This window comes from Antechinus flavipes, chromosome 2, assembly GCF_016432865.1.
Source record: "Antechinus flavipes isolate AdamAnt ecotype Samford, QLD, Australia chromosome 2, AdamAnt_v2, whole genome shotgun sequence".
Lineage (NCBI taxonomy): Eukaryota > Metazoa > Chordata > Mammalia > Dasyuromorphia > Dasyuridae > Antechinus > Antechinus flavipes.
This window is the reverse complement of record NC_067399.1, coordinates 257,611,559-257,633,900: the sequence shown is the minus strand read 5'-3', so window position 1 is coordinate 257,633,900 and position 22,342 is coordinate 257,611,559. Positions and strand designations below refer to the sequence as shown.

General features: G+C 35.4%; 1 long non-coding RNA gene across 2 annotated transcripts in view; it reads right to left on the bottom strand.

The window, feature by feature from the left end:
• Positions 1–13,402: 13,402 nt before the first annotated feature.
• LOC127549057 (uncharacterized) overlaps positions 13,403–22,342 on the bottom strand; it is a 92,917-nt gene continuing 83,977 nt past the window's right edge. For both annotated transcript variants that reach the window (XR_007950512.1, XR_007950513.1), the window contains exons 3-4: positions 15,178–15,232; positions 13,403–13,587 (exon numbers count right to left, since the gene is read on the bottom strand). This is a non-coding gene — a long non-coding RNA (uncharacterized LOC127549057). The remainder of the gene's footprint in view (positions 13,588–15,177; positions 15,233–22,342) is intronic.

Here is a 22,342-nt window from a genome sequence, read left to right as displayed (position 1 = left end):
TCAGCCATAAAACAGGCATCAGGAAGGTCCAGAGTTTCCTAAAGCCAGTTTCAAAGAGTAATTACAGATAGAATGTGTATAAATCCAAATCTCAGGAAACTAAGCCAGTTTAGTATGGCACTCTAGGACAAGAAACATATTCTTTAAGGGGAAATTGGAAGTAGCTACTTTGACCATCGTGCAGGTCCCTATCATCTAGCTCATGCTCTGCAAGTCTAGCTTCTTCAAAAGTTAGAGTCATGACATGGCAAAGCATTGTGGTCTTTAAGGGCTAGGTTGTTAGATTGCTTGGATAGTGTCAGTAGTGTATGAGTACTGAGTTGGACCTATAAAATTAGGAAGTAAACATGACCACGAAGTATCAAGGACTCTATTCTTGGAAAACCAGTCATTATTGATGCCCAACTTTTATTGGATGCACACAGTTTTACAAAATGCTATCTTTGCAAATGGGCCCTAAAGCTAGCTGAATAAGAAGCTTTCTCATAGTTGATCCCAGAACTGAGCATCTGGCTTGGAAAATGAAGTGCCCACATGTATCCATTCTCTTCTGTGTATGGCTTTCCAGCAAAAGTCCAGAGATAAAAGATTGTGGTCAGATAATTCTTTGCTCCTAAAAGAATTGTGGCATAATGACTTTGGTTGTTGACTTGGTGTCAAGAAGAATTGGATCCAAATCCCAAATGAGGGACATTTTAGTTGTGTGATTCTGAGCAAGTCATTTAACCTTCCAAGCCTCAGTTTCCTAATATATAAAGAAAAATAATTGTAGTACTTACCTCACAGAATTGTTGGGAGGATGAGATAAAAGAGCATACACAAACTTGGTTTTAAGATGCAATATTAATATTAGTTACTCCTGATTTTGATGCAGGTACTAAAATTTGCCCCCAAATTGCTTCCTTTTGCCATGAGAAAGGGCCAAGGACTGAGCACAGAAATCACCTCCCTGATTTCAACTCTACACAAAATTAAAGTACTAAAGAAGCAGAGGAGATGAACAGAATTCTATAAATCAGTGTAATCCTTATTTGATTCTGAATATAGTTCAGTTATGCTTTAGGGGGAAAATGTAGTTTGATAACATAAGCATAAATTTATTTTATCATATATCTCATTCTCTTTCTGTCTCTGTCTCTCTCTCGTCATTTAAACATAACTTGCATTTATATAAAGCTTTAAGATTTGAAAAGCCCTCAAATCTATTGTAATTTAATTCTCAAAATAGTCCCTTCTTCCATTTCATAAAGATTTAACAACCGAAAAAATCCCTTTCCCCCACATGATTTCTCCTGGTTATATTTTTGCTTTAAAATAGTAACCACAGCTGCCTATGGAGGCTTCCAGAGAGTTCTAAGAACATTCATCAGTTTCACAGCAAGAGTCAAAATGATCTAGTCCAGAATGTAGCATATAGTTTAAGACCATTCCTTTTCACTATAAGTTATATAAGCATCTATATCCTCTAATAAAAGAATAGTTACCTATATTTTCTAATAGAAGAACCAAGTTCTTTTAAAAAGAAAGAATATCTATATTTCTATGTGTATGTGTATATGTGTGTGTCTTTATATCTATATCTATATATCTCCACACTGGATATTTATATAATGCCTATATGTACACATACATACAAACAGAAGCAAAACAAAATGTAATTTGTCCTGATCAGAGCAGGCAAAAGTTTAAATGAAACTTTTTTTGTGAATAACATTATGCCTTCTGCATCTCTCATAGATACACTGATGTACAGAAGGAAAGAGTACCTTCTGATGAGTCCCTAATTATAATTCCTTGCCTCTCTCTTATCTGCCTATCTAACAAGCAGCACTTTTCAGGAATCTGAAAACTTCTTGTAAGAAAGGAGAATTTATAGGAAAATGAGGTATCAGTTATTCTTGCCCCCAATTTCTTTACAACTTTGAGTAAATCACTGTGTTTTAGAAAAAACATGGATATAAAACTTTCAGAGATTAGGGGAAAGTTGCCAAAAATGGTGGAGGCCAAAGATCCAAGTACTCATATAGTTCTACCCCAATTCTTTATTAAGTAAAAAGCCAAGAAAAGATGGGATTGTAAAGGACAACAATAGCAATAATTTTGTTGTCAGTTCTAATAATTTAAAGTTTGCTGGCAACATTTATATTATCATTGAATAACTCTAAATGCCTAGTATATTGGATACTAGGATTGGAGCGGGAAAGGACTTTAGAAATCATCTTGCTCAATATCCTCTTTTTGCAATTGAGGAAACTGAGTCCCTCAAAAAGTGATATCATTTGTTCAAGGTGATATAAGTAGTGTCAGGATTTGAACTCAGATAATTTCACTTCAGATTCAATGCTAATTATATTACATATGGACATTTGTGACAGATTACATTTACTTTTACATGTAACAGTTCTTGTTTTATAAATATTCACTACTTTAGTGCATCTGTGATCTCACAAATATAGGAACTCTCCAACTGTGATCTCTCCAATATAGGAACATCTCCAGATGCAGTTTGCATCTCCTTCATGCCTGCCTATTCTTATCCATGTTTTTTTTGGTTTGTTTTTACCATAAGAGTCCACCAAACATGCTGGAAAACTCTTTGCTTTCTTGGTTTTTTTTTTTTATGTTTTCTTCTACTCTTTTAAAATCTAAGAAAGTACTTTCACTTTTAGAGACTCTCCCATTGGACAGGGTTCCCAGTATCTAAAGTTATTGACTTCCTCTAAATTCTATCATAAAATCTGAATACAGACTCTCCCACTTTCTTGGTACCCCTCTCCAGCAACAACAAATCTTAATAAAGTGTTACTAGATATCAGGCATTGTGTTAAGTACTGGGGATGCAAATAAAAAGGGGTAAAAACAATGTCTACCTTCAAGAAGCTCATGTTCTAATGGAGAGATGACATATGAACAACCATGTACAAACAAGATATATAGAGGATAAATTGGAGGTAATCTCAGAGGGAAAGCACTAGCATGAAAGGAAGACTTCTTGCAGAAAGGTGGGATTTCAGCTAAGACTTAAAGGAAGCCTGAGAGGTCAGGCTGAGATTTGAACTGAAAGCATTTCAGGTGTTGTCAATAGCCAAAGAAAATGCATAATCAGGAAATAAGAGTGTCTTGTTCAAGAAAAAGGATAGAACAGCCAAAAGGAAATAATAAATAAGAAGATTAAAAGAACAGGAAATGACTAAATAGTGAAAGGCTTTAAAGGATAAACAGAGGGTTTTATAGTTGATCCTGGAGGTAATATGATCCATTTTTCTCTTGGTTCCCTCTTTTATCCTCTATACCTTTTTCTTTTTTTGAGGAGGGGGAGAGTATCTTTTTTTAAATATCACTTTTATTTTCAGCTATATATGCCTTCCCCTTTCCTTTCCCAGACAACCAGTAGAGAAAAAGGAAATTCAGCAAAACTAACGGAAACATCAAAGGAATATGATGGTATATTCAATATTTCACATCCAGACCTTCCATCTTTGCAAACAGAGGAGAAACATAACTTCTCCAAAGTCAAGGTTAGCCATTATAATTATAATCACACTGTGCAATGTTGAGTTTTGGTCTTTCTATTTACAATGTTACATTCATTATACAGATGTTTTCCTGGTCCTGCTTTCTTCAATCTATATCAGTTCATTTAAGTTTTTTCCATACTTCTCTTGATTCTCTATAATAATAATATCTAAAGGCACAGTGTATTGTTACACTCATATACCACAATTTCTAAAGCTATTCCCCCAATCAATAATCATTTATTTAATTTCCAGCTCTTTGCTACCACAAAAGTGTTACTATGAATATTTTGATAGATATGGAATCTTTCTGTTTTTGACTTACTTGGAATGTATATCTTAACAGTGGGATCTCTGAATTAGAAAATGCAGACGCTTTAGTGACATTTTTTGCATAATTTCAAATTGATTTACAAAATGTCTGGGTTAATTTCAGCTTCACCAAGAATATTTGCCTTCTTGCAGTCCCTCCAACATTAACTATTTCTGTCATTTATCATTTTTTCCTAATTCTTTAGCTATAATCTAAAACTTCAGAATTGTTTTTATTTGCATTTCTATTGTCATTAGTAATTTAGTGAAGTTCTATGATGATTAATAGTTTGCAGTGTTTTCAAGAATTATTCATTCATATCCTCTTACTCTTGTATCCTTTTCAATTCAATTCTATTCAAATATATATTCAAAGTGTCTATTATGTACAAAGCACATTAAGGGACATAATAAATGGACATATGTGCATATATTCATTATTACTACGTTCATCATCATCTCATTTTTCAAATCTGTTCTAGTGGAGTTTAGATAAAAATGGTCTTTAAACCACTTCTGCTATTACAACTAGGTGGTGCAATGGATGGAGTACTAAGCTGGAACTCAGGAAGAACTGAATTTGAATCTGGCCCCAGGCACTTATTAGCTGTGTGATCCTGGGCAACTAAATTAACCTCTGTCTACCTCAGTTTCATTAATTGTAAAATAGAGATAGTAATATCAACTACCTTCCAGAACTATTGTGAAGATCAAAGGTAATATTTGTAAAGTATTTGGCACATATTCAGTGCTTAATAAATGCTTATTCCCTTTCCTCTCTTTGGACAAGCTGCAACCCTGATATTCTTTTATAGTCACTGTAGCCACAAATAAACTAATTACTTTTAAAACATAATAAAAGTGTTAATACATAAGCTCATCCTTTGTAATCTCTCTAAAAGCATCTTCAGCACAATTGCAGAAATAGGACAACAGGAATAATTTACCCATTGTCCTGTTTTCCACATTATTTTGATTTTCTTTTCTAGAACTACTTCTTGAGAGCTTTTTATTCTATGTAGCTTGAAGATTATGATTACTTGATATGGCAATATCAATTTAAAACATTGTTCCAAAGTTTAATAGATAAATATCATAATCCAGATAATTGTGGATCACAGTTCTGTCAGAGATAATGATTTGAATGTAGTACAGTTTATTGGTTGAATTATCAAAAAGACTTTGAAATTTATATTAGTAATCTGAAGATTTATTATCTATCAGTCTCTAAAAGATAACAAGGTTCGAATAGCCAATTCTAGTACTAAGTATTGTCTTTCTAGGTATTGTCTAGATACTATATACTTTTTCCAGACTGCAGTGCTTTGTTGCAGTTTCTATTCTTTCTTTATATAATTCATATTAATTACTAATTCTAGGCTCCTTAATTTTTGATAGCAACAAACTTTCTCCTGAATTGTTACTATAAATCCTTCCTTTTCAACAGCAAAATTTGAATGACAGCCATTTACTTGATGCTTCTTTAGAAACATATTGTTCATTTAGTTTATATATAGTCCATGTCTTCATTCCATTTCTTAACTTTTTGATAGGCTCCATATGGAACTACTCTTGGGATACACACACACACACACACACACACACACACACAATCCAATTTCAGGTAGCTGTTATCAACTCTAACTGTTGTTCAGTAAAGTGATATGTGCTCATTCCAAAAATATTTTTGTAAATTTTTTCTTACTTCTAATGCATAGCAATAATAGAAAATGTTCTATAAATCCAAGGACACCAACTACTGGCATAAGGACTCCCTTTGACAAAAAAAATTGGGAAGAATCAGAAAGCAATTTGGCAGAAATGAAGTTTATACAAACATCTCATGACATATAGTAAAATAATCTTCAAGTGGATATATGTTCTATATGTAAAAGGCCTTATAAACAAATTTGAGGAGAAAAGACTTTTTTGTGACTGTGGAAAAGGGACAAAATAAAAATAAAAGACAAAATGGACAATTTTGATTCTATAAAATTGAAATTTTTGTACATATAAAATTAGTTTAGTTGTAGTTAGAAGGGAAATAGTTACTTAGGGGAAACATTTTTAGCACATTGCATTGAGTAAATTATAAAATGTAAGATATTAGGGAATGAATACAAATATATAAGGATAAGAATAATTCCCTAATTAACAAATGATAAGATTATATGGATAGGCAGTAAAAATACTAAACATCAACAACTATAAAAAGTGTTCCATGTTATTAAATAATTAAGGACAAAGACAAGATCTGTGATTTTATTGGTATAGAGAACTCACAGATAAGAAAACTTCCCTGACCAATGCAAGTCATCTCCTTCTCTGCAATTTATAATTTTAATTGCTTAGAATATTCTGAAGTAAAGTTATTTGCTTATTATCACAGAGTCAGTATGTATGTATGAGGTGAGAATTGAACTAGGTTTTCTTAGCTTTAAAACTAGCTCTCTTCCAAAAAACTACATTGCCTCCCAAGAAAGGTCCAAGAACTATAACATAGCATTTGCACTCTTTCTGTTGTTGTTTGCTTGCATTTTTGTTTTTCTTCCATTATTTTTACTTTCTTTCTAAATCCGATTTATCTTGTGTAACAAGATAACTATAAATATGTATACATATATTGTAATATGCTTTAACATGTTGAACTGTGGGACTGCCTGCCTTCTAGGGAAGGAGGGAAAAAGTTGGAACAGAAGTTTTTGCAAGGGTCAGTGTTGAAAAATTACCCATAAAATATGTTTTGTCAATAAAAAGCTATAATAAAAAAAAGAAAGGTCCAAGAGAATAAGGAAAGGAAAAAGAGAAATGTAAATTTTTAAAAATAACTCTGAGATTCTACCTCATACCCATAAGATCATCAAATAGGGGGGAAAAAGGAAAATGACAACTGTTGTGGTAGCTCAAAGTATACAGGTGCCCTATTGCTGTTGATAGAGAATTAATTGGTCAAAGTATTCTAGAAAGCAATTTGCAACTAGACCCCAAAGTAACTAACCATGCATTTCTTGTAATTCAATCATAGCACTATTAGGTATCACCAAAAGGTCAAAGATATAGAGAAAGGATCCATATATACAAAAACATTTATTGAAGAATTTTCTTTTGTGATGAAGATACTCAAGATGAGCTGTTCCAACTCATAACTGAACAAGATTCTTTTATACTACATCCCTATGAAGTGGCCAATCAACTTCCTTTCCAAAATATTCCAGTGATGAAAAGAACACATTCAACTTGTGGACAGCCCTAATTTTTACAAAGTTTTTTTTTAATTAAATCAAGCTAAAATTAGTCTCTATGCAATTTCTATTCACTGTTCCTAATTTTGAGATCAAATAGAATAAATTTAATTTCCTTTCAATATGGAATATCTCCAATACTTCTCTTCTTCAAGCTAAATGTTCTTACTTCCTTCAACTGATCCTTGTGTGACATGAATTCCAGTCTTCTCACCATTATGATTACTCATTTCTGGATGCCTTCTAGTTTGTTGATATCCTTTTTACAATACGATACTAGGAAATAAATAGATTTCTCCAGAACAGGCTTGATCAAAGTAGAATTGAAGGGGAAATATGGGATTTGTTTTTTAAGAGTATGAGGATAAATATGTATGTTACTGACTTTAAAGAATAGCATCAATACTTATGCTATATAAAAATAATTGTGTAAGTCAAAAGACAATGGAAAACTAATAACTTGCTTTCTTTGTGCAAAAGAGTGATTAACTTTACCTATGGGGCCATGATTTGATTAATAATTCTGCTTTCTATTACTTATTTAATCTTTGGCAAGTCACTCTTTTGACCTCAGTGTCTTCATCTATCTAATGAAGAGATTGAATTAGATGGTCTTTAAGGCTCTATGTCTTATGATGCTATGATCCAAAAAAAGAGTATATTGAATACTGTGGATAGAACACAGGATTTGAATTCAGGAAGACTTGAGTTCAAATTTCACCTCAGCTATTAATTAGCTGTGCAATCCTTGGCAAGTTACCTCTGTCTTAGTTTCCTCATCCATAAAATGGGGATATTAGAGTTGTAGTGAGGATTAAATGAGTTAATATTTGTAAAGTACTTCACACAGCGTCTGGAATATGGTAAGTTCAATATAAATGTTGATTATTATTATTTTACAAATGTTAGTTTATTATTATTATTATCATTATTATTATTATCCCCTTTATTTTGGACACTGTGTTCATGGGTGTATTCTCACAAAAAATGTTTATTACTGATGTTAAGGATGTCCTAGGCAAAAGAAGAGAGATGCTCTATTAGTGGAGAAATTCTAAAGCTTCTCCAGTTTGGAGATGGTTTCAGATTGACTTCATTGAGCTCTATTGTGCTAGAAACCAGAGGTGTCAAATTAGTGGAGCCTGAAATGGATTAAAATGTAATTGGTAAATTTAAAAAATTAAAATGCATTATGGCATATGTGATGATAATTTGTAGGAGAGTTTAAAAATCAGTATGCAGCCTGCCAGGATCCATTTCTATTTGAGTCTGACACCACTGCCTTCTCACAAGCTCAGAGTTAGCTCAGAAGATCAACCTTTTAATTCACAAGGCAAAATGAAAATAGGAAGGAAGAGTACATAATGTTCAGATTGTGACATGCAGTTGTACAGTTAAGTCATTGAGTTATTTTATATATACTTTGGACCAACACTAAGACTGAACTAGGTTTAAACATGAATAAAAGAGGATCACTCTGTACCATATTTGAGAATGTGCTTACTATTTTTACTGATTCCAAGCTGTTCACTGCTGCAAAAGCTTATCTTTTAATAGTGTTATTCTCCTGTTGATATTACATGGCTGTCTATGATTCATAGAACAGCATGACTCCAGAGAAACCATTGTTAATTATAGGAGATTTAAGGGATGATAGGAAACGCATTGTGGGTATAAACGAGTTTCAACATTTTATCAATGATGACTTTCATACAAAAGCCATCATCAAGAGTATGTAGTAGGGGAAAAATTGATGAGATCAGTTATGTTGCAAAAATAAGGAATAATGGATTGGTAGGTTCCATTAAATATTCTTTCCCCACCAAATACAGAGGAAGCTCTCCAGCACATTAAGTTGCCCTTCTCTGGAAGATTTATAGAAGGCTATGGACAAGAATTATATAGAATGAGATGAATTAGAAGAATGAATGAAGAGATGAATTGGTAAAAGGACTTATACATACCACTGAACTCAGAGATCTATTGAAGTATTAAAGTAAGATTGCATTTTTTTTACCATGATGCCATATTTTTGCCTCATATTTAATTTTTAGTCCGCCATACCTTAACTTTAATCTTTTTCATAAGAATTATTTTCTAACCAAATCTATCTTATTTTGTTCCTGCTGAAATTTGTGTGTGTGTGTGTTTTTAAAACAGGCCTAAGACTCTACATTTATAATTACACATTTTCATAGCACTAGATTTGGCTCATCATTTCAGCCCTTTGAGATCTTTTGGGATCATGACTCTAATATCCAATGTGCTAGCTGTCCCTCTCAGTTCTGTATCATCTACAGTTTTAATAAGCATACTGTCAGTGCTTATCAAGTCATAGATAAAAATATTAAACATTATGGGACCAAGGATAGCTCCCTAGGGGCACTGTACTAGGGACTTTCCATTCCAGTTTTACCTTCATCCATTAATGATGCTAATCATTATATGTAGTCACTCTACCAGTTCTGAATTCACCTATTAATGTTTTTTTTTTTATTAAAAATGCAAATAATTCACATTTATTTCCCAGTGTTCCTTCTTTGGGTGTAGCTGTTTCTGTCCATCATTTATCCATTGAAACTCAGTTAGGTCTCTTTGTCATAGAAATCCACTTCCATCAGAATACATCCTCATACAATATTGTTGTCGAAGTGTATAATGATCTCCTGGTTCTGCTCATCTCACTTAGCATCAGTCCATGTAGGTCTCTCCATTCATCTCTGTATTCATCCTGCTTCACCTATTAATGTTTACCCCACACCTCTTTATATTGTCTAAAAAGACATGATGAGAACCTTTGTCAAATGCTTTACTGAAATCCAATTTTGCTATGTACCCTTGTACATAGAGCCCTAGAGCCTTGTAGTACCCAGGACTTTCATTCAAGTCTTGCTGTATTGCAATAGGAATACCATAGAATTGCTATTCAAAAGTTTTTCTGGGAGAAGGGAATATAAGGGATTCAGGAACAAGGAGAAAGCAACACAGGGAGCTTTAAGTCTTGGCTGTGGTGTTGGAAGGTTAGAAGAAACTTTTATAGTTGAGAAATTGGATTCAAGACTTTTGCTATCTTTTGAGTGTGAATGTCAGTATGTGTGTGGAATTTTTGCATCAGAAGAAATTATCAGCATTGATTTTTTAAAAATAAATAAAACTGACAAAAATGAAAAATTTCTAGTGTTTATATAAAATTAACTACAGTAATTTAAAAGGATTAACTTCCATCTATGGGCAAGTATGATGCACATAGCAACTACATTAATGTGACAGATTAATTTCTGCATGTTTTATTTGAATTAATTAATTTAACATTTATGTTCAGTCCTCTCTTGATTATATATCATGGACATATACATCACAGATCTTTGATTTTGTCATTGGATATCTTCTCCTTGTGGGATTTCTCCCCTGATACAAATTACAATCTATGTTTACCCTAGTCTTTGATGGTCTAGGAGGCTCAGAAAGGTAAGTAGGTTGCTCAATATAAAAAAATAGCTGGTGTAATAAGTTGGATTTAAATTGGTGCCTTCCTGATTCTCAGTCCAATGGTCTACCTATAGAATATTACACTGCCTCTCTTCAAAAAGAAAAGGGAAGTATACACAGTGCTTAATAATTTGACTAATTATTGTTTGAAAGAGATGCTTTCAGTTTCAGTCCTGCTACTGACAATATGTTCCTTTCTGTTCAGTATTTTTTCTCAATCTGACAATTCATTTAGTAAGTTCAATAAACATTTAATAACTGCATATCAGGCATGGTCCTAAGCACTGAGGATACTAACAAAAACAAAACATTCCTTGCTCTTGAGGACTTTAAATTCTATTGCCAAACATCTATAAGAATACAGATAAATCATAACAGTAGGTGAGATGGTGCAGAAAGACTATGCTTAGTTTCTTTGGGGGGAAGGAAAAGAGTAGATATAAATCCAAAATGCAATTATTACTTGTTTGGGATTTTGCCAATTGCTATGAGAAATGCCTAATAAAAGTCATTCAGAGGAAAAGGATAGAATAGGAAAAATGACACAGTTTTATATAGATCTTCCTCTTCCCAGAATGAGATGAGCATTAGCATTCCTAATTTATTCACTAGCACATATCATGATGAGTGCTGGATAACTCAACAACTGAAAATTATAGAGAAATCTGTTATTTGATTGAAAACAACAGAGAAAACTCCTGCCCACAAGATTCCACAGTCTAGGAATTCTAATGGTTTTTGTAAAAAAAAAAAAAGATTTTAGTTATATTTATTTGCAATGATAACTGTTGGAAATGACAGAATATATATTCCTGCCAAGAAGAGATTTTTTTTAATGAGGTGCCACTTTTCCTCCTTCCTTTAGTTTGCTTTCACAGATGCCCCCCCCCTCTCCTAAGACATCAGACTGATAGATCCAAGGGACATCTCCTCTTCATCTCATCCTGAAGTTATGTTTTTATTACTTTGTACCTACTTTGCATTTACTTACTTATGTATATTGGATCATCGAGTTAGAATTGGAAGTGACTTAAGAGGTCATTTCGTCTAACTATATGATATTTGGCCAATAGAATGTAATTTCCTCTCTAGTAAAGACTATTTTCTTTTTTTCTTTCTTCCTTCCTTTCTCCCTACTCCCTCCCTCCCTTTCTCCCTACTCCCTCCCTCCCTTTCTCCCTCTATATTCATTAATTTAACATTTATGTTCAGTTATCTCTTGATCATATAGTATGGACATATACATCACAGATCTTTGATTTTGTCATTGGATATCTTCTCCATGTGGGAACTTTTTCCTCCCTCCCTTCTCCCTCCCTCCTCCTTCCCATTCTCCTTTCCTTCCTTCCTTCCTTCCTTCCTTCCTTCCTTCCTTCCTTCCTTCCTTCCTTCCTTCCTTCTTTCCTTCCTTCCTTCCTTCTTTCCTCTCCTTCCTTCCTTCCTTCCTTCCTTCCTTCCTTCCTTCCTTCCTTCCTTCTTTCCCTCTCCTTCCTTCCTTCTTTCTTCCTTCTTTCCTTCCTTCCTTCCTTCCTTTCTTCTCTCCTTCCTTCCTTCTTTCCTTCCTTCCTTCCTTCCTTCCTTCCTTCCTTTCTTCCTTCCTTCCTTCCTTCCTTCCTTCCTTCCTTCCTTCTTTTGTCTTCCTTCCTTCCTTTCCTCCTTCCCTCCTTCTCTCCTTCCCTTCTTTACTACATAGTGAGTACTCAATCATTTTTGTTTCATTAAATTGAATTAATATTTGACTCCGCTGAAGTCCTGAAAATAAACTTCTAAAAGTTCTGGTACATCTGAGGACCCAAACCTCCATGAATCTAACTCTCACCAACATGATCTTTCCTGAAGCAAGAAAAAAGAGCAAATGTAGTTGAAAAGTGACTTTGGTTCACTCTTATGCCCTCCAGTCTGGTTTACTACATCTAGTCTAGCCCCATATACATAGAACTGTGGGCTTCCCCCACCCCCACCTTATTTCTCATACCAAACACTGGGAAAGGAATGAACTACTATCCTAGGAAAATATAATTCATCTTGCATTTTAAGGCATGATATTTCTGATTTTTAGGATGCTTGAGACTTTACCTGAGGTAGATAAAGATAATTACAGAAGGAATACAACTGTGTTTAGTCAAAACACTTGCTAACCAGTGAACAAGATTATTGTTTTTGCCACTGGAAGCCACTCTTCTTAGAACAGAACCTATTCTCCTCTCAGTGACTCAACTTGGCCTTCAGCTCCTCTGACACAAATTTCCTTGTGTAATTAACATTATTAGGCCATTTTATTCCTTCTCCAATATAAGGATAATTATAACACTGTGTATGTGTATGTACATATGTGTGTGTGTGTGTGTGTGCATGTTTGTGCATTTCAAGGATTGATGCTGAAACTGTCTTTGTAGACAGCCATAGTCCTGGGAGCCATGGGTGGAAGTCATTTTGATTTGTCAGTTTTTGAATTTTTGATTCTTTTGAATCTTTTAATTCAATTTTCTAATCTAAAAATTAGTTGGCTGGAGGTAGGTAGATAAAGAGAAATTTCCCAATTGAAATCATATATAGGAGAGAATTTTATACCACCACTGCCAAGTTATATAGTCCCTTAAGGTTTTCCAAACACGTTCTATATATTATATCATTTGATCTTTCCAACAATCCTCTGAAATAAATATTACAGATGAGAAAACTAAACCTTAGAGATGTTAAATGACTTGCCCAGGATGACATGACTTCTAAGGTAGGATTCAAACTCAGGTCTTCCTGACTTCAAATTAAGTACTCTATTCACTATACAAAAAAAGCCTTAGTATTATTGTACAGACATAATTCCTGGATATAGAGATGAACATTTTGATTAATAGGTCAGTGACTCTGTTTTAGTTAATAACTTTTCCAAATTTCCCCAGAAGAGCAGAAAACAATGCAACCAGAACCATTTGAAATGATGCTTGTTCTTCAGCCTCCTCAGAATATAAGTAGATGGTCAACAAGGAACATCTCTTACCTCACCTCCTGTCCTATGAGTTCCGTGGGCACTGGGAAAAAGAAGGGGGGAAACACAAAAGAAAAACACAAGAGTCAAAAGAATAAATACATATTGCTTCATTAGAGGTTTGAAAAGTAGAGCATTATTCTGGGTTTCTCAGAATGTAAATAACTTTGCAAAATGTACAAAAATGTATTCCAAAGGATGAGAATCACTTAGTATCCATGTATCAAACTACCTTCCCCCCATTTATATTAACAATGAAACAATTTACTTGTCTTGCCTGTGAATGTGTTGATAGCCTCCCTTTAAAATCAGAAAACATATATAGTTAGAACTTAACTATTTTTGTCTGCAAATTCTGTGGCATCTTCCTTTTAATTGTGCAAACTGAGTTTCAAAAGAATAAGCCCTTCTGCTCTTAGCTCACTTACAGAGCTCTGGTGCTCCTGTCCTTGCCTCCATTCTTTAGAATGGAACCAAACCAATAGCAGAACTTGGCTTTGCCAATTCTCTTGTTATTTGAGTTGGTAATGATATTTATGACTCTGATTACAGGTGGTAGCATACATTCTTTACTAACCATAAACCTGACATGCCAAATACAAACTAAATTTGTAAAATTTAGGGCTAAATGACCGCTTGTTAATGATAATTGGATGCTCAAATCCAAGTGAAAGGACAGGCACCAAATTATAGGGTATGTGAAATGACCTTCAAATCAAACAGGCCTTAGCCAACTTGATTAAGATGGAGAACAAATACTGCAGGTGATGATCATATTGTTCTATGTCTATTCTTTAACCTAGAATTTAACATCTGAGGCAGGTTTCCATATCCAGTAATCTTTTATCTCTATTTGTATATGGCTGTGCACATCACAAAACCAATTTTTGATTAGATGTAGTTTTATAATGTGGGGAATATTTACTTTTAGGGGACATTGGCAACCAGAACATTATGGACAGGAGCAGGACTCTGGGTTAGTGAAACATACAATCAAAGGATTTATGTGACAAATATTTTCAGGACACCTGAGAAAACAAGACCACTCTCACTATTATTTCTCCTGTGAACCTCTCCTGGATACCACACTTCCTACCCAACTCCCCAAATGTGGGTCCAGAATCTAAGGCTTGCTTTGGGGATAGAAAAAGTGGCTGATGAATGAAATGTTGTTTGTTGCATATCATTTTCAAGCTGGGAAACAAATGGTTATCAATCTCTGAATGAACGAATCCCTGGTCCCTGGGTCCCTTGTATCAGGCAGCTTTGTTTGCTCCCAGCATGGACCCCTTAGCCAGCTTCTCTCAGATGTCCATCTTCAAAGATCTTGGCAGAGCACATGGATGAAAGCCACTGTAACTGATCTGAAGTTATCAAAATTCCCATGAAACCAAGTATATGAGTTTAAAGAGAATGGGGATAGGGGACAAATGGAATGCAAGGAACATAAATGTTTGTTGATCTTTGTTCTTGGAAGGAGGGAATGCTTGGGAAGGATAGTATTTGAAACTTTAGGGAAGATAACTCTGGGCCTGAGTGAAGTATTGCCAGATGCCCATTACTACATGCTCTCCAGGCCAGATGAGGGTTTGGGCTCACCCAAGGAACCCCCATAGGGACAGCAGATGCTCACCTCGTATTGCCTTAGATCTTGTGCGAGCTCTCTTGTCATCATTTTCTAAGCTCATCTGGAATAAAAGAATAGTAAGAAAATCATTAGCAAGAATGTTTAGCCAGCTTCTTCCCAAAGCACAAGAAAGAGCAAGATCACAAGCCTGATGATCTGATAAGGTTAGACTAACCCCACTTCTTATTTTAATAAGATTCCTGAACTGATAGAGGAGGAAAATAAGGAACATATCGGATGCCTGAATATCAGCAAAGCATTGGATAGTCTTATAAGTTATTTTAGTGGAAAAGATGGAAATATGTAGTCTAATTGACAGTACAATTTTGATGAATTAAGAATTAAATGATTGAACCTAGTCATTAAGGGGTCAGTGTCTTGCAAGGAGGTCTCTAGTGAAATGTTCCAGGAATCTGTCCTTGATTGTGTGTCATTCAATGTGTTTGTCATTGTCTCACATGACAGTATGTATAGTAGCAAGCTTGTGAAATTTATAGATAGTATGAAATTGAGAGGGACAATCAGTGATGCTGGATGACTAAATTATGATCCCTGATAATTACAATAGGCTGGAAGATGAAAGTGGGAGTAAATGTAAAATCCTATACTTGACATAAAATTTTAATTGCCCAATGATAGGTTGAGAAAGATGTGAACAAATAATTTGGGGAAAATTAAGAGTTTTGGTAGATTGCAAGCTCAGTATAAGTCAGTAGAGTGACATGATAGCTGTTCAAGCAAATGCAATCTTTAGGCTATATTAAGTGTCAGAAAAAGAGAGATGATAGTTTTATTCCATTACTGGATCAGATCATATTTGCAGAGTTGTGTTTAGAACTAGATGGAAAATTTATGGGCATTGATCCCACTTAGAAACTTAGAACTTTGGAAGACCCCTCAAAGAGACTAAACAGGATGGTAAAGAGACTGGAGGTCGTGTTGTATAAAAATTAGTTGAAATAAATGGGATCTAAAAAAATAAATGGGATTTTTGGGGGAAATGACTTGTATGTCAACAAAGCATTGGATTTTTTACAAGTTATTCTAGTGGATAAAGTGGAAATATGTGGGCTAATTGATAGTACAAATTGGGTGGATTAGAAATTGTTAAATATATGTATGTGGTGGTTGGGAGTTCAAAGAAGATAATAACTATCTTCAGGTGAGAAAATCATTTTTTAAAAAATCTCTGTTTCTTCACCTCAAAAGTAAAAATAAGTAAAAAAAAAAAGATTTATCTACTTCCTTTCCAGCTTTCTAATTTCCCTCCTACTATTACTGGAAGTATTATAGCTTATGAGACTTTTGGGTATTACCAACCCAGGATCATTAGTTTGTACTTTTAAAAGAAATCTCCCACTATGTTAGAAAGTAGCAGAATCATTTGTGGTTAAAGTGAAAGGGGCTTATATTAGAGTGATTTCCATAGTACTTTTCAAAAGTCTTTCCATCACCTCCTTAAGTATTTTACATTGTAGCCTTGGACCTTTGTGATTTGACTTGTCTTATATAGATATGCAATTTTATATTTATACACATGGAGATGACTGCTGACAGAACAATTGCCACCAGAATAAATCAAAGCCTTGATCTTCAAACCTGATCCTGTGAAGGAGTTACACCTTTTGAAAAGCTTAATTCTCAGGGAATTTAGGAGTTCATTTTGCCCAATTCCCTCTCTCTTATTACAGAGAAGGAAACTGTCAAGGCAGGATATGAATCCACACTTTCCTGACATCAAGTCCACTCTATCCACTGTATCAAACTATCATATAATATTATTGTGTATTATTATTATGTTTGAGACATTACACCTGTAATAAATGCAATCATCAAAGGACTAATAGTCATCCATTAAGCACCTCCTGCACACCAGGTGCTATGCTAAGTGTATAGGGATACAAATATAAAAAAGAAAGAGTTCTTGACTTCAATGAGCTTCCACTTTATTGAGAGAAGGCAACACACAAAAGATAGCTGAAAGGGGTGGATAAGGGGGAAAGGTTCGAGTTCAGGAGATTGATTATAGAAGTTCAAAGGAATGTAGCCCTAGGGAAAAGGAGAAGTGACTAACCTGATCACTCTCCTTAAATGGAGGATTTGGGAGGAACTTTTGGATCTGCCCTCTAGTCAGGAGGGTTCCAGGGCAGAAGGCATGCATTGTCCAGGGGATCAGGAAAGGCTTCCTTTATAAAGTAATTTCTGAACTGGGCCTTAAAGGGGTGTAGGGATTCTAAGAGGCCGAGGTCAGGAGGAAATGCACTATCCACACTGAATTTAGCTAGTGCAAAGGCATGGCAACAAGAGAGAGAATATCAGGTAGAAGGACAAGTAAGAAGGCTACTTTGACTGGACCATGATGTGAACTGATTAGTCCCTTCCAATTCTAAATCTAAGGTCTTATGAAATCAATTAAAGGTTACTTGGATCAGAGGCAGTAAAAGCTGATGGTCATTGACTAGCTATACATAGTTGTCAAATCACAAATGTGTCCCTAAGTCATTGCTTTGACTTTGGAAATTAACATCCATGATCATTAGAAAAAGAAGCTGCATTCCAGATAAACCCAAAGACCCTGGGTTCATATACTGTCTGGGTTTTCACAGTCTCTGATATAGAAGATGTGATTGTTATTTACCAAAAATTATTCAACCCCAAAAGTCATTCCTGAGCTGCTCTTACAGATCAAATTAGGAAGTTCATCAGTGCCTAGGAGCTCACTGAAAATCCCACAAGGAAAAAGGGAAGGGAACAAAAATTTAAGCAGTACCTACTAAGTGCCAGGCCTTATTCTAAGTGCCTTATAAATATTTGATTTGACCCTAACAGCTCTGTCAGGTAGGTGCTATTCTTATCCCCATTTTAAAATTGAGGAAATGGTAACAGACAAAGATGAAGTGACTTGTCTAGGATAATACAGAAATGGATTTGAATTCAAGTCATCTTGACTCCAGGTCCAGTGATGCATTTACTTTATTTACCACTTAGCTCTACTCCCAGTCTCTGATTTAGCTCAAGCATGAAACAAGTTCAACAAAAGAGATCACTTTCCCACAATCTTATCTTCATCAGTAATTAGCTTAACTGTTATTTAAAACCAGGTAAGATATCTCAGACCAAACAATCTATCTCAAGCACCACCTATTATTAACTGTGTCAAGTTCATTTTGAATGGTTCTAACCCTGGTGGAAAGAGAGAGACCAATTATTTAAGGATAATGAATACAAGAGATTCCCTAAATCCAGAATGGATTTATACAATGAAAGATTCCTCTTCCTCTGAAAATTAAACAATAAAAATTCAGGATCTTAAAATGAGAAATTTGGTCTGATTCATCCCATTTCCCCCCCTACTATCTCTCAGGGATCTGGGGAGAGGTGTCTTGCCATGCCTGTTTCTTTTGTTGACAATATTGAACTGTTCTAGTTTTCTTTGAACTGTCCACCAATCGTTGAACTAGAAGTATTTGTGTTATTCACATTTTCTGTTATTTCACGAACAGCACTAGCCATTAAAAAAAAAAAAAAGACAAAGAAAGATGGTGAGCTAATATAATGACGGACTACCTCATTAGAAATGCACCATTCTCTCATGAGTCCTGAGGTCCCAGACAGACTTCAGAATTAAAGGGCTGTCCTTTTACTCAAGGACAAACCGGAGAGAAAGATATTTTATATAAATAAAAACAAACCAAACAATTGTTTCTGTCCCAAGTACCAAATTCACGTATCAGCAGGCATCTATGTGAACATTTTTCACATGGATAAAATACACACATCTCAAAATGTACACAGGTAGAACAAGTGCATTAACAATATCACAATTTCAACACTGCAAAAATATTGTAGGCATATTTTTGCAGAGTTACCAGGGAAAATCTAAATTTACATGCTGGAAGGAGGCAGAAGGATACCTTGGGTTTTAGGTTGGATTTAGCCTCAGGGAAATGGCTTGATTTCCAACATAACAACCAAGAATCTCAATTCTGTCTATCCTAACATGGACTTGAATCGTATGGGATAACTGCAAATGTTCTAAAGAACTATTAAGGTCTCCAGGATCTGTTCCACAAGGTAGGGAAGAGGTTGAAGGAGGATGAACTCCCTTGAGGAGTAATAGTCTGAGCTGAGATAGTGTGAATCTAGGTTTGTCCTTTTTACCAAATCTCTTGTCCACCTACATTCAATGTGTAAACATGGTGCCTGTGACTCTTAGGCTCATGAATCCACATCTGTTCATAGCACTCTTCTTCTGGCCTATTTATTGTGAGGGAAACATTCCCTTAACAAAAAGAACATCCCTAGGGATGACGCATCATTGACAGGGCAAGCTCATTCTGCACTGGCCTTAATGAAATGTCAGGGCAGACAGGGTGATGATTTGTGATGGACAGTGACAATTGCAAAAGCCCAACATTGTGAGTGGTGCTCTGTCAAAGAAACCAGTCAATAATAAAAGGCAGAATAGCGTTGTAAAGAGAAATGAGTTTGGAGTCAAGGATATAGGCTAGAAACTCGTCTCTACCACTGGCTATCTTTGTAATATTGGCAAAGTCACTTGACCTTGGCTGGGGAGAGGGAAGGAAAGGGCTCTTTTTTCTCATCTGTTAATGAGGAGGTTAGACTAGATGGCTACATTCTCTTCTAATTTCAAACCTATGCTCCCAGTAAAAGAAAAAGTAACAGATATAGCTCAGTACTGGCATATCCCAGAGAAAGATGCATGTTCTCATCTGGCCCTCTAGTAGCGGAAGGACTAACAAACAGAAACTTCCAGATGCTTCCTAGAATAAAGACACTGAGAAGAATCATACTCCCTACATGTAAGTGAAGGGCTCCCATATAGATCTCCTGATTAAATCCTTCTGGAAATACTTAGAATATCTCCATGCTAATAATAATTTTCTTTTTGAATTCATAGAAACCAGAATCCTGGAGTTTGTTTTGTGCTCTTTCTTTGAAAGAAAAATAGGGGAAAGAAAGGAGAAAGGAGGAGACAGAAAAGGAGAGGAGGGAAGAGAAGAAAGAGAAGGGAAGAGGGAAAAAAAGGAAAAAGGGAAGGGATAAAGGAAGAGGGAAAGGAAAACAAAGAAAGCATGAAGAGAAGTTAGGGAAAGGTAAGGGAAGAAAAGTGAGAAGGTAGATAAAATTAAAATAAGATGAAGGAGAAGTGAGAGAAGGAAAAGGAGGAAGAGAAGGAAGGAGGGAGGAAAGAAGGAAAGAAAGGTGTGGGGAGAGAGAGAGAGACAGAGAGACAGAGACAGACAGAGACAGAGAGAGAAAGAGAGAGACACAGAGAGAAAAGGAGGAAGGGAGGGAGGGAGGAAGAGAATCAAAGGAGGGAAGAAAATTAAAGAAAGACTTGGCATGACTATTGTTTACAAAGCCCCTTTCACAAATAGGATTCTTAGTTTTTTTAAAGCCAGCAATTGACAGAGCTCTCTAAGGTACCACCTAGGAAGAAAGAAAAAGAAATTTCACAACTCGGTGAGATGAAAATTTCAAAGTGTACCTCTCCCATGTGGCAGCACTAACATACAATGATTTATGTGATTTGTTAAGGAAGAAAAATCAAAACCTGGAGTAATTTATGCATCCTGTCAACTCCAGTCTGTGGTGCCACAGTATTATGAGCTATCCATTTATTGCAACCTTCCCAATAACACAGAAGACAATTACTATAATTTCTATTTTTAAAGCCGTGGTTCCCTATGGACCAATGGCTCACATTGAAAGTGCAGAGAGGAGCAGGTGTCAAAGGGACTTCATTACATTTATGAGCCTTTCAAATGTGCTGTGCTCTGAGCTCCCGAGCTAATGCCTTCCGATGCATGCTGCACAATGGAGCTAATACGTTTGATTGCCAGGCGCCTGTATTCAGCTGAAATGCAATCTACAGCTCTTTTTTTGTCAGTTTTCCCAGGGAAATTGGCAAGCATTCTGCTGGGTTAAAGCGTGCCTTGGCAATTTGGATTTCCTGCAGATAAATTATTCAAAAAGCAGAGAATGGGGAGGGTTGCAGGGATGCGTAATGGGCGCTGCTTGCACACTGCTAGCTTCTATTGATGAAGCTAACAGCTGTGGCATTCATTTTCCAGAGCACCTTTCCATTTGCAATTTATCTGCATCAAATGGTCAACAAGCAAGTGCTTTTTTCTCTTCTGTGCACGGAGCTTTGATTTAAAGAGGGAAAAAACCCTGAGCTACAGAATGAAAATTCGGGCTTTTAAATATTATAGTGAATTTTTGAAGCACTGGAAGGCTTGGGATATCAACAATGAAGCATGAGAACTTTGATTTCAAAGTTGTTTGAAACTAGCAGTGGTGAACCCAAGTTGTGGCATCTGATGACTGCAGGTGGTGCAATAGAGATAACACTAAGACTATTTTGAATTTATGGAGTTCTCTTTTTCAAAAGGAACTTAAAGCTTTTCAAATATAGTTTGTCAGTGTCCTCCCCACAACCTTGAGGCTGATGGTGACAAGAATTATTCTCCTGATTGTCATAGCTTAGAAAACTAGCACACAGAAAAATTCAGTGACAAACCTAGAGCCACATAGTGAATTTCTGCAGAACAGGGAAGAAATCTCAAGTCTTCCTCTCCACCTCCCACCCTTTTTGATTCTTGACTATGAAGTTGCCAACATATAAAGGGTATCTTTTCATCCCAAACAATCCTAAAAATATTTTCTTTTGATTCTTTTACTTGATTCAGTTATAGAGACATGTGTCTCCTCCTCTTAACAGCCAAAAGAGTATTGACAAAGTTGTCCAATACGCTTTACTTTCTATCCTGTAGTGTGGTTTGTGCCTTCAATAGTTTGTAATAATGATGGCTGATGTTTATAGAGCATTGTTAGATTGGCCAAAGACTTATGTGCATTTCCTCTCATGGGCTTTACAATAACTCTTCAAATTAGGAGCCACAAATATTACTATCCATTAAACAGACAAGGAAAGTTAGGTTCAGCGAGCTGAAATAATTCGACTCATACATATTAGGTTTGATTAGGATTTAATCCTGTCTTCTTGCTTCTACGACTTGCAGGATATATTCTTCAATATACTACAACTCAGTAGAACCAAAGGTCATTTATGGAAGCCTAACCACCAAATCCAATGACCTTTGTTATTTTTGAAAGCCCTCTTTACCTCTAACTCCTGCAGCAT